Raw genomic sequence first — 13,614 nt, 5'->3', positions numbered from 1 at the left:
ACTCACTTCTGGGCCAATTCAACATCATACTGAGAAATTAACGATGACTTGTGCTGAGAAACATAAAGAGGAAATAACTTTTGACATAATTGATGCTCCTCAATTTGGTTTAATACTGGGCATTCCTTGGTTAGTGCTTCATAACCCGTACATTGATTGGACTAATAGAAGTATATTATTTAAATCTGATTATTGTCATGCCAAGTGTTTCCAACAGTACCCAGGTTCAGAGTTGTTAATGCAAGGTTACGATTTTCCAAAAAATTCTAAAAGTGTTTTGGCGGTTGCTGGAGTACCTGATGAGTATCAAGACTTGGTGGAAGTGTTTGATAAAAAAAAGGCTAATACCTTGCCACCTCATAGGGATTTTGATTGTCAGATAGATTTAGTTCCCGGGGCAACCTTACCTTGTAGCCGCATTTATGCGTTAACAGAAAAAGAAAATGAGCATTTACGTAACTACCTTGATGAATATCTAGAAAATGGATTTATTAGACACTCCAAGTCTCCGGTCTCTTCTTCTCTCTTTTTTATTCCAAAAAAGGGAGGAGAATTGTGCCTGTGCATTGACTATAGCGGGATTAACAACGTGACAGTGAAAAATCGATATCCATTACCGTTAATACCCACACTATTAGATCAAATCAAAGACGCCACTATTTCTACAAAATTAGATTTGCGAGGAGCATACCATTTGGTGTGAGTCCGAGAGGGAGACAAATGGAAGACAGCCTTCCGTACAAAATTTGGATTGTATGAATATCAGGTTATGCCTTTCGGACTCTGCAATGCTCCAGCCGCATTTCAGTTTTTCATAAATGAAGTATTAAGAGATTTCTTGGATATCTGTTGTATCGTCTATATTGATGATATACTCATTTATTCAAAAGAGAGATCTGAGCATGTAAAGCAAGTACGAGCCATCCTTCAACAGCTTTTACAAAATTCTTTATTTGTAAAACTTGAAAAGAGTCTATTTCATGTTAGCACTGTGGACTTTCTGGGATACATCCTTAGTCCTGCAGGTATAGAAATGGACCCGAAAAAGGTTCAAGCAATCATAGATTGGCCAAGTCCTACGACAGTGAAACAAGTCCAAAGTTTTCTGGGGTTTGCAAATTTTTATAGAAGGTTCATAAACAATTTCTCACAAAAAGTAACTCCTATCACTAAATTGCTAAGAAAAAATACGAAATTCGAATGGACCTCAGAGACTGAATTGGCCTTTCAGGATTTAAAAAACCAATTCATGACAGCTCCTATATTAAAACATCCTGATCCCTCTCAGCCTTTCATAGTGGAAGCGGATGCCTCCCAATTTGCTATAGGAGGCATTCTGTCCCAAAGGAGTAAAAATACCGGACAAATGCATCCAATCGCATACTATTACAAAAAGTTATATCCCACAGAACAAAATTATACCATTGCTGATAGAGAATTATTGGCCCTAAAAGCTGTGTTCAAAGAATGGCGACACTACTTGCTAGGGGCTCGTTATCCTGTCACCATTTATACTGATCATAGGAACTTGCAGTCCCTTAGATCTGCTAAAGCTCTGTCTCCTCGTCAATTGCGTTGGACTCTGTTCTTTAATGATTATGACTTTATCATCACTTATCGCCCTGGTAAAGATAATACCAAGGCTGATGCATTATCCAGAATAGGTATAAGCGATGATTTGAGCGCTAAAAAAGAAACTGTACATCCAATTATTCTTGCGGAGCGTTTTCAAATAGGAGTTATTGACTCTGAAGTTTTATCGGACATAGAAAAAGCTCTACAAAATCAAACAAAGGAAGAATGGAATAAGAGTTACCCATTATTGCAATGGAAAGAAAATGTTTTATGCATGAATGATCAGGTGTTTGTCCCTAATGAATCTGTACAGGAAAAGGTGTTACAAATCTATCATGATTCAATTCTGTCAATTCACCCAGGTGTAACGAAAATGTACCAATTAATTAAAAGGCAATTTTGGTGGCCAACTATGCTCAAAGATATCCAAAAATATGTAGAAACTTGTGCAATTTGCAGTCAAAACAAACCAACTCATCAATCCCCGCATGGTTTACTTTTGCCTCTGCCAATACCACCACAGCCATGGCACACTGTATCCCTTGACTTCATTGTAGAACTGCCTCGTACTAGGTCTGGTTTTACCATCATTCTAACTGTTGCAGATAATTTTTCTAGATACGCTCATTTTATTCCCCTGAAAAAACTCCCTTCGGCTGTTGAATTAGCTCACATTTTTGTAACACAAATTGTTAAGCTATACGGAATTCCTTCAGTGGTGCTCTCGGACAGGGGATCTCAGTTCATATCACATTTTTGGCAGAACCCAGGAAAATCTCTAAACATGGAAGTGCTTTTATCATCTAGCTATCATCCACAAACTGATGATTCAACAGAGCGCACAAATCAAACAATTGAACAATTCTTGCGATGTTTGCTGGCCACCTGTGATCAGGAATGGTCTGAAGTTTTATGGGCTACAGAATTTGCTTACAACAATTCTGATCATTCCTCAATTGGTATGTCTCCTTTTTTCTGTGTTCATGGTTTTCATCCTAAAGACATGTTAGGTGTAGGGAAAAAAGTAACAGCTACTCCAGCAGTCACTGATTATGTAAACTATTTGGTTTCAGTTCAACAAAAAGCTCAACAACATTTGAATCATGCAAAGGAGACTCAAAAGAAATTCGCAGAGAAACATCGCTCTAAACCACCACTTTATTCAGAAGGTGACAAGGTTTGGTTGTCTACAAAAAACTTAAAATTAAAATGTCATAAAGCCTTCCGTCCACGATTCATAGGTCCTTTCATTATACAGAAAGTTATAAATCCTGTTAGCATGAAATTGAAGTTGCCAACTACTTACCAATTCCATCCAGTATTTCATTTCTCTCTACTTAAACCATACAATCCAGAAACCAGATTGTTGAGTCGTCCTCCAGCAGTGGAAGTGGACTGTATACCGGAATATGAAGTAAAGGCGGTACTAGACTCCAAAAGAATTAAAGGTAAGTTGTACTATCTTGTAGATTGGAAAGGTTACGGTCCTGAAGACCGCTCTTGGGAACCCCTTGCTAATTTGAGAAATTCTCCCCAGTGCTTAAAAACCTTTCATAACAGATACCCAGAAAAACCAAAACCAGTTCCCATGGTATTAGGGGGGATTCTACGGGGAGGGTACTGTCATGATTTCCCAGACACTGTTCCCTTCTTAAATGTATAATCCTGAGGTACACCTTTAAAAAGGTATAATTCAAGACTTTCTTCTTTATTGAAACCCACCCCTGTCCCGTGCACCCAGCACTCCAGTTATTCATGTATTTAGTTATTTTGTAAATATGTTTGGTACCAATGCTTGTTGTTTCTAAATCATGCCAATGTCTGAGAAGGTGCAGGTTTTAGATCAAAGTATTTGTGCCAGTGACTGATTTTTGCATATGATAACTGCGAGCTATGTTCTGGGCATAAAAAGGTCGAAATCGGTAAAAAAAGGCAAAAAGAAAAAAAGATGCACTTTTAAATTCTGCACGTGTTCATGAGGAAAGCTCTCACGCTGTGTGCTGTGCAACACTGCGTAAGGGCAAAAGTCATGCGCGCATCTTCTAGAATATCCTGGGGTGTGGCAGGGCTATAAAAGCCACACCCAGGAGTCCAGAAGGTGCTTAGTCTTCCAGCTTCAGCCTCGGAGGAACATCGCGCTTGAAGACTTCTCCAGCAGAAACCCACGAACCGGAATTTAGGACTAAGACTTCAGTGATTCATCTGGAAATCTTCTTGCAGTAATTCTTCCTTTGACAAGAAAAGCTAAGTAGCAGTTATTCTTTTTTTTTGTTGAGAAAATAAGAAAAGGCGCCCAACGCTAGCAAAAGAACACTTGTTGGAAATTCTAACTGAAGAAAGAAAATTTCGACATGGATATTTTTTGAGACTTATTTCCTGAGAATAAAATTCAACGTTGTTAAAGGATAATATGTTTAGAAGCCATAATGTTGATTTTGATTAAGCACTAAGAGAAAACTTGTGTAGGCATGGTGTATTAGAATTTGTACAATTTCTTTATTCCTAAAGAGAGAAGTCGTGAGAACAACAACAGGGGATTGTGAAGTGAGTAGATTTAAAGGAAGCTTTGATTTTTAGGTAAAAACTATTCTAAGGGAAAGTGCAAATTATTTCTTTTGTTATTTTATGCAGAATATTTTACATTCAGTCTAAAGATCGGGCGGACAGTTCAACCACCTTCAGACTTAAGAGAACAGCATCTCTTCAAAGCAGACTTCACCAAAAGACAACTTCCAGGACGCGAAGCCAAGTCTAGTAGATCGCAGGTAGGAATTTACAACTTGACGTAGAACTATTTAAAAGAGAGCTAAAAGAAGTAGGATAGAGAACAAAGGAGGAACTAATTCTAAGGAATTTCTTGTTGCTTCGCAGGTCGACTACAAGAACATAATAGCGTCAGATTCCGGCCTCTCTCCCTGATTTCTATCCATCACCCTGCTGTACTAAGAAAGATCACAGGTTGTAAGGTAGGGTTTCTGGGAGTTTGGCCCATAGCGTCTCTGCAAAACCGATCAAAGCACCTTACAGGTAAGAGATCGTGAGAACACAGGTAAGAGTGCTTTGATCCGCCTGACACTACACTGCTGTTTATGTTATTCCAATGCGCAGGGCCTATAGGGAAAATAGGAACTACACTACATGGTGCCCAACGTTTGGTAAGGCGATAAAAATAACGCAAGATGTTAGAGTAACTCAGTCGTGCTTTTTCACACAGACCCTTTCTCCCGTAAATACTCCGATAGACGTCTGGAGTGGGTGAAAGGTTAAAATCCGCCCGAACTTAGTAGGAAGAGATTCCTATGTAAAGCTCTGGTTTATTCAACATTGAAGGATACAGTGTTCCAAAATATTGTGCACCTAATCTTTGTCTCCTTGGAGACCTGCTCTGCAAAACTTTCATTTATACAATGTCAGAAGAAAACAATGGAACCGCTGAAGCCACAGTCAATGCGACTCAGCAGGGTCCCGATGTTACAGGAATTAATGAACCGGGTGCGATTATCATTCCGGTCAACATAAGAAAAACTATAACGTTAAAACTTATGGAAAACGGACTGACCACACAAGGTGGCACAGTCGTCTACGTGATAGAGGCATACGAATATTGGCAGACAGAGGTATTCTATTCTTGGATAAAATTTCCAGCGGCAAACGCTACAACACACGAATTCCACTAGTACAAAATAGAGGATCCACCAGATGAGTACGCTCCTTTCGAGGAGATTGAAATCCCATTAAAATACCAAGAGCATCTGCTCTGGTTTAAAGGCGCCCTAAAACACAATGATCATATTACCAGGCTCGGTCCACTAGGTAGACCAGGAGCAACGTGGCCGGTTCTAGCCAGCTACACACCACATCCAGACATTGCAAAAATGTCAAAAGAAGAACTTTTAGCACAGCTAAAAACATTAATTAAAATACATAGACAATTAGTCCAATATGTAATGCGGACTGCAACAGTCCAAAGAGCTGTTAATGTTCCACAGCTGACCCCTCATCAGGGGAACACAAATAAAATTACACCACAGAACATACAATCATGTCTTGGTAAAACACCCATAAAACGGGAACAAATTCCTTTCTGGTTAGCGCAGAAAATTACTCAAATAGAGGCAGTATTTCCGAATACTACCCCAATTGAGAAACACAGAATTCTGACTATCTGCCTTCCAATGGGGGTCGTACCACATGTGAAGGACTGTGACACTTGGGGTACAGTTTTTGCTTCCATTTACACAAAAACACATGGTGTTCCGTCCATGGCGGTAATACCAGATGTGCTAAAACAGATACAGAATGAATACGGTCCTGAACCTGCTTTAACTCTTGGTATGAAATTACTGAAAGACTTCAAGCAGGTCTCGGCTATATTACTAGCCAATGTAAAAGGAGAAGCAACATCTGTGGCGATCCGCCAGAAACTGAAGAAAACAGATATAACAGATCAACCAATTGAGCTTGCCAGAATTATAGAAAAATGATATGAAGAATTAGGTAGAGATAGTTTGGGTGGGAAACCAGTAAAACCCCAACTACTCGAAAATCCTGAAAAATTATTTATTAAAAATAATTTAAACACTCCTAAAAAGAGCTGGGATGGAAATAAACAATCCACTCCCAAAGAAAAAGTTTTTCAGTCCAGAGGAAGGTCTTCTCGACGGAGGGAAAGAACTCCGACTCGAGAACACCAGTCTCCCCAGAGGGAGCACTCTGAGAAAGGATATAACCTTAGAAATAGGGATAACTTGAAAAAGCCTGCTAGATATCAAAGTATTGATACACGTCCCTCTCGATATTTTTTGCAGAAATCGGAGAGAAGAGGACAGACAGACCCAGGAGAGCAAACCAAGTCCAACGACAAGGAACCTGCTCAAAGTAAAAAATTACAATTTCCAAGAAAGAAGGTAGCCAGTATTAGAGTAATCGAACATGCCGAGAATACTGAGGACACAGTTGAAAAACGGAGAGTGGGCACAGACAATGCTAGACAGTGCAGCAGAAATCACCATAGCTCGCAAGATCCTGATGAGTCATCTGGAGACAGTGGACACGAATGAATACATTCAAGTAGAAACTGCCGACACCAGAGTTAGCATCCTCATAAGATATACGAAATAACACTGCGTATAGAGGGAGATACGACTAGGAAAATAAGGGGTCTATTTTGGGATAAACTCTCAAAAGGCTATGACATCCTGTTAGCAGAAAAAGATTGGCCCCCGGAGTTTGTCAGGGAGTGCCCTCGTGGCGAAGAAATGATTATGCCTGCCTTCTCAAATCACATTACAATTCACACTAAATATATATATGCGAGGAAATGGGCTGTAGCCCAGGCACCAGCATTATACAAGAATCATGTAAGATGGGATGAGGACTCTCCTCCTCACAAAATCCAGTTAAAAAGTCAACCGACTGCACAAAGGCAGTATCCAATTAAGCAAGAAGCTAAAAAACAGGTCAAGGAGATTTTAGATCAACTTGAATACCAGGGGGTGATTGAAACATGCACCTCTCAAATGAACAATCCTTTGTTTCCTGTCTCCAAACCGGACAATTCATATCGTCTAGTCTTGGACTACAGACACCTTAACTCATGTTGCAAAACATTTGCAGTACAAAATTCGCATAGTGCTGCACTAATGAATAATATAGTTCGCAAAAAATATAAAACAACATTAGACATCTCTAATGGTTTCTTTTGTCAAAATATTGCACCAGAAAGCAGATACTTGATCGCTTTAATAATGGGGTCACAGAAAAATTTCTGTAGGCTCCCACAGGGATTCAAGAACAGCCCAGGACTATTCTCAGCCAGAGTAACAGAGTTACTACAAATATATGATGATGAGGCATTATCTTATGTCGATGACATCTATCTAACAGGTGACGACTTGGAGACTCACTTGAAAAGGGTGAACACCATAATACTTGGGTTCGCTGCAGAGGGTTACAAATTCAACTTTAAAAAGTCAAGAATTGCCCATCTGACAGTATTATTTTTAGGATACGAATTATCAAGTGAAGGAAAAAGCCTAGCGGACAACTTCTTGGAGAAGTGCGCTGTACTCCAAGCACCAAAAACGCTGAAGAACTTACAATCGATTCTAGGCTTTCTGAATTTCGGAAGAACTTACATTCTAAATTACGCAGAGAGGGTTAAACCTCTCTACAAATTAATTAAACCTGATTTTAAACCAATCAAAAACACACCGAAATTTTGAGATCATTGCAAACAGACATGTTAGCAAAAACAAAATTAGAAACACGTGACAATACACGCAACCTTGTAATCTGAGTCATCCCAGGAAGATGCGGATTCATGTACCTAACCTCTAATGAGGGAGAAACGGTACCAATAGCTTACAAATCTCACTTGTACACACAAGCAGAAAAAACATTCAGTCTCACAGAAAATACTGTGAAAGCAGTGCGAACTGCAATAGCGAATGAACGAGAACTAGCACACGGCAAAAGGATTACTGTTCTCACAGCAGAATCCGCCTTCGAGGCACTATTCAGCCCAGTAAACCTGCCTACAGTTTCACTGGATCCGAAATGGATACAGTGGGAAATTTCTCTTGCTGCAGAAGACGTGAAATACTATTTCGCCCCGCTCATGAAAAAGCTGAATGATTTAACTTATGAAAAAGAATATCCTCTGCCAATCGAAATTCTTCCTCTATAACAGTACTCCTGTATATTCTATACAGACAGGTTTGTACAGCATTACAATGTAGAAAATAAATCCTACGATGCAGCCTGCACGATTGTTAAAGGTCGCTGGCTCTGCGGTAAATTCAGACCGAAAATAACAAAAACTGAATCACTGAGAAAATGTTCGGCTCAGCAAGCTGAAATTAGATCTTTAAAGATGGCGCTTGAAAAAGCAGAACGTGAATTCCCGACACTAATCGTGTGCGATTCGCATTTTTGCGTCAACTCTTACAATAATAAGTTGCAGAGCTGGGTTAAAAATGATTACAAAGATGACACAGGTGCCACAATCAAGCATAAAATGATTTGGAAACGGGTAGTTCTTTTACAGAAAGAACTACAAAAGACTCACATGATACACACTCTGAGTCATCAACGTGATGGCGTTCACGTTGCAAGGAATTCATTGGCTAATACAGCCATAGCGGAAGCAACTAAACCGGCTTCCGTAGCCACAAAAAAGCGTTCAGAAAAATATATAGACGGGGAAACCATGCTGGCAGTAAAAACGTCCTTAAAAGGCGACTGTGCAGCACTACCCGTGAACTATCCACTCAATTATGCATACGTATTGATGCAAACTCCGTTCCTTTTGCTCGAATCCCTGGAGTGGGGGATAGGGTAATTCCAAACACGAATCGGAGAATCTTTTTAATAGCAGACGCACACATGGGATTGGGTCCGAGGCACAAAAAGATCAAAGAATCTCTGACTGAATTACAATCAGAGTACTGATGGCCGGGGATGAGCATGCAACATCAAATATTTGCAAAAAACTGTCAAGACTGCAGCAGAGATCCCAGTAATGAACCGGTCCAGTCTGTTGCCCAGTTACCGTTTGTGGACAGGGTAATGCTGTCTATATGCAACCCAGCGTCCTATTAATTGTTTAAGATTACATTCAATTAAAAAATGTGGCCCCAGCGCTCGGCTGACGCCAAAACTGTTATAAAAGATTTGCGAGTCTTTATCGACACATACGCAATTGCCATGTTCCATTCTGACCAGGGTCCTGCTTTCAGCTCTCGAGCTTATAAGTAGGCCATGACCAGTATGGGCGTTGGGTTGCGATTCTCTTGTCCATTCCACCCTGAGGGGAACAGTGTAGTGGAGAGGAAAAACCGAGACATAAAGCAATCTATAACGGCGAAGGTATTAGGTTCGGGTGATGGGTGGGTCAAACATTTAATAGGTGTCCAACGTAGTCTAAATAATTTGCCAAGAAATTCTCTAAAAGGTTTCAGCCCGTACAAACTATTGTTCGGAACTAGAATGCATATTCAGGATCTTGATAGTCAGGCTTCAGTGGTAAAAGATAAGAATAAAGACTTTGACATCAAAGATCGTTTGGCTGTTTTACAGGACTTGAATGAAGCAAGAAAATCCTTAAGCAACATAAAAATAAAGCAACATCCAACTACCACTGAAGACACACCACCAGTCCCAGCAAGACCTGACTGGATTCCAAAGATTGGGGATCTGGTCAGAGAGAAAATAGCGGTGAAGAAGGAATTTGGGCCTTCTTACAGAAAAGCAGTACCTGTCTTGGCAATCAACGGAACAAGATCAGTAGAACTGACCGCCTCTTGCTGGTAAAAAGGAGAACAGAGTTGTATCAATCAACCTGGTAAAAGCACAATCATGTGGCCTATAATCAACAGTAGGCCAAGTGGACTCCCAAGAAATAACAGAATACCCAAATTTGCAACAATCCAAGAGGTTCAAACTGAAAGACTAATCACATTTGATAAACCTGTAGTGCACAGAGAGGGACTATGCAATAATGCCATGGAACTCGTGCCTCTTGAAACACAGATTGAAACAGTTCGTCATGAAACACCAGTCTACAATGATGTGGCATCAGAATGTGCTAATGCAAAGCAAATTGAGAAAACAATTCCAACAATTGACAGAACTGCCTCTGGCTACTTCATCAACTTCGATAACTTTTCTGAAGATCAAAACGACCCTGAAGTGACGCCAGAAACAAAGACTCTTAAAGAAAAGGCAACAGAACTCTTTCATCAAATCCAGGAAGCATTTCTGAATGCACCGCTGTTTGAGCATTGGATTGTATCAGGGGTACTTATACTCCTACTATGCCTACTTTTGGTTTTCATTTTAGGAAAGTTTATTACAGTTCAATGGACACAGCAAGTCAGAACATCAACTTAGTTCTGAAACCTCACAAATCATCTCACGTCAAGAAAAGAGAACTATCATCAGTAAATGTCACAGCCATTCCAATACCCGGCGGGGTAGTATGGGACAAGACTGACTATGAAGTATATGGCCCGGTCGAGATCTTGAAATATCCTCACCAGTTCAAGGTTTCATTAAGTGACTTTGTAAAACCAAGTACATTCTCTGATGATTGGGATTTTGAAAGTATAAATAATATGATGTCGGATTTAGTGTTGTCAGCAAGATTTCAAGAACATGATTATTTACAAGGTTCATCTAATTATGAACAGATGTACTGCTTTTCACATTACGCAGACCACTACTTAGATAAATCTGCTCAACCTAGATATGTTTTTAAATATAACCAACGGGAACATTGTGCTACTCCACCTAAAAGTAGTTCAAAAACATTCTATGAGAAATTCCAATACTTCTCAGGGTAAACTGTTGGATAAAACAGGGATGAAAACAATGCTGACAAATACTAAATTGATATATTCAGAAGCATTTTATGAAAAAATGATGACATTTGGTTTTGATTTTTGGAAAATCAACATTGAAACAAAAACCATCTGGGGTACAAAAGATTGGCAGGTACAAGGTGTAGAAACAATATTTCGAGCCTGCACGATCCCAGAACAAATAATATTCTTAAATGACACAATTCACCAAACATCCTGTCTTGGCCTAGCTAAGAATAAAGACCTTAACAAACCGTCTATTCCAAAGCCAATACCTGATAATGCAACCACAGATATTGAAATAGACGTATCTAAAATTTTACATCTAATCAGAACACATCCTGATTGGAAAAAGTGGTTAATCTTGCCTATTGACACGAATAACTGTCAAGATAGATTCCTGAACAAAACAAAGGGGTTAAAAATGACGAGACCAGACCCTAGATACTCCCAGAGACAACATCCAGGGATAGTAACAACATACAGTGTAGGGAAACTGTGCCTTGAATGGCTAGAATCATCCACACTGGCAGAAATTAAGCAACATTTATCTTTACTAAAAGATGGTGCTGACTTGCGCGATTTCATTATGGGACCAGGCAACAGCGTCAAAAACGTTTCATAGCGGCAAGTGTATATGCGGCTTACAAAGAGGCATGGAAAGTAATGCAAATTGAAACAGCTGAGAAAATATGAGAAATTGATCGTATTAATTTGGAAAAATCACTTTCAGTTGTGGACAATGGGTTAATGACTCTGTCCTCCAGAATATATTCACTGGACAGTATTGTATCATCTGCCATCGATATAATAGATAAAGACTTGCTAATGTTAAAACATGGCCAGTCGCAATTACGTTCTATTGTACAGCTAGGCTGGACGCTGCAAAATCTTCTTTCAGGCTATGTGCCATGGCGTTTAATCAACACAACGTCATTGTTTTCCATCTTTAACCTTACTGATAAACAAATCAGCTTGGCACAGAAAGGAGCAGACTATACAATCCTGAGCATCGAAAAACTTGAGAGATTACCATTGACAATGTCAGAAAGACCTGTCATTGAATGGATAATACACAGGATTATCACAATTCCGATAACAACTTTCCGATTTAAAAATTGCCTTGAGTATATACCGACTGGCCAGTATGAACGATTGGGTAAAGGGCACATTAAGTCATCATGGAAATTACCATATACACATGCATGCTATAGTGACAACAACAAAAATGTATTTCTTAGTGGTGAAAATTGCAAACATTCACTAAGCGGTATACTTTTGTGCCAGGGTATTAATTTACACGGGGCCTGTGAAGGAACTTCAAACAACCTTTCATGCCACCAACACGTCACACCTGCAACGCAGATAGAGCCCTTCTTTAGGCAGCTTTTAACGGGAGTTACATTCTAATAACGGATCACAGCTGTTGTGGCTTGGTGCCAGGGAAAGCATATCTCGTAAGCGTAACTTCCATGGTCACTTGCTGTATGCAAGCATTGTTTCCAAACGGCTCTGAACATTCCGAGACGCCGATTTGGCCTCCTTTGCATGTCTCTTCTATACGAATTGATACTTTAAGCAGAATGAAGTCTGTGCTTTTACAGACAACAGTGCCCATCACGTTATCAAAAGAGACTTATGATCTCCAAGTTGCAAGGACAACATCAGAGATACATGACCTTTTATCAAAAAATTGCCCCGTGCATTTCACAGAAATGCTTAGCCAAATTCTAAATATGTTGGATGCCGTAGGTATCTCAAACGTATTTAAGACCATTTTTTCGGGACTGTTAACACCATTCAAAGCAATCCTGGGAATTATTCCTAATTTTGTCCATTCAGTCTTTGGCGGCATACCCCTTATTTTGGGACTTGTAGCAGGCATTTTATTTTTGACCCTCCTGCTCTGATATGGCAAGCCAAAACACAGACATGACTCCGGCAGGGATGGAAGAAACGATCCTAGCAGTACGCTACCGGGACCGCATAATTAGAGTCCTTGGATTGGCCAGGCTGAGAGATCTGAACATGACCTGGTTTCTTTCATTCAGACCTATATGGCAGACCTGCATCTTACCTGTGCTTCGATGTATGCTATGCGGAGAAGAATGCGTGTTGGACACCTGTCTTGCACTACCATCAGCAGTACCAATGGATATCGATACTTTGCTAAGTCCTGTAACGGCTCATGCATCGTGTTGTCCCCAGCGGCTACCAATTTGGAAAGCATTCCTGCGCACAGCATTCCCATGAACTCTGAATTCGGCCTTCAGTTTTGATCAACAAAAACTACTGAAAAGCGTTTGGAACTCTATTCCCCCGTTCACCATGAGAATTTTTTTTTTTTAATTGAACGTTTTTCAAAATATTTATCTTTTTCCTGGCACAAATACTTTTGCTTAAAGTAGAACTATTGATAAAGAACAGAACTTCTATTTTTAGTAGATCTAGAAACAGAAAACTTTACCTCGGCCTCTAGCACATTTTACAGCAATTGCATTTATATGTGATGAAATAGTCTCGCCCTTCTTTTCTGTATTTTGGGGTGGGTAGGAATACACGCGCATCTTATTGCTTTAGTTTTTAGTAATTTGATGGATATAAATTTGTGGAGTGGGTGTTGTGTTTTATCTAGGACCCCGATCAATATAGGACCCCGATCAATATTGTGACCTTA

This window comes from Lissotriton vulgaris, chromosome 7 (assembly GCF_964263255.1).
Source record: "Lissotriton vulgaris chromosome 7, aLisVul1.2, whole genome shotgun sequence".
In the NCBI taxonomy this organism is placed as follows: domain Eukaryota; kingdom Metazoa; phylum Chordata; class Amphibia; order Caudata; family Salamandridae; genus Lissotriton; species Lissotriton vulgaris.
Note: the sequence above shows the minus strand (reverse complement) of the source record.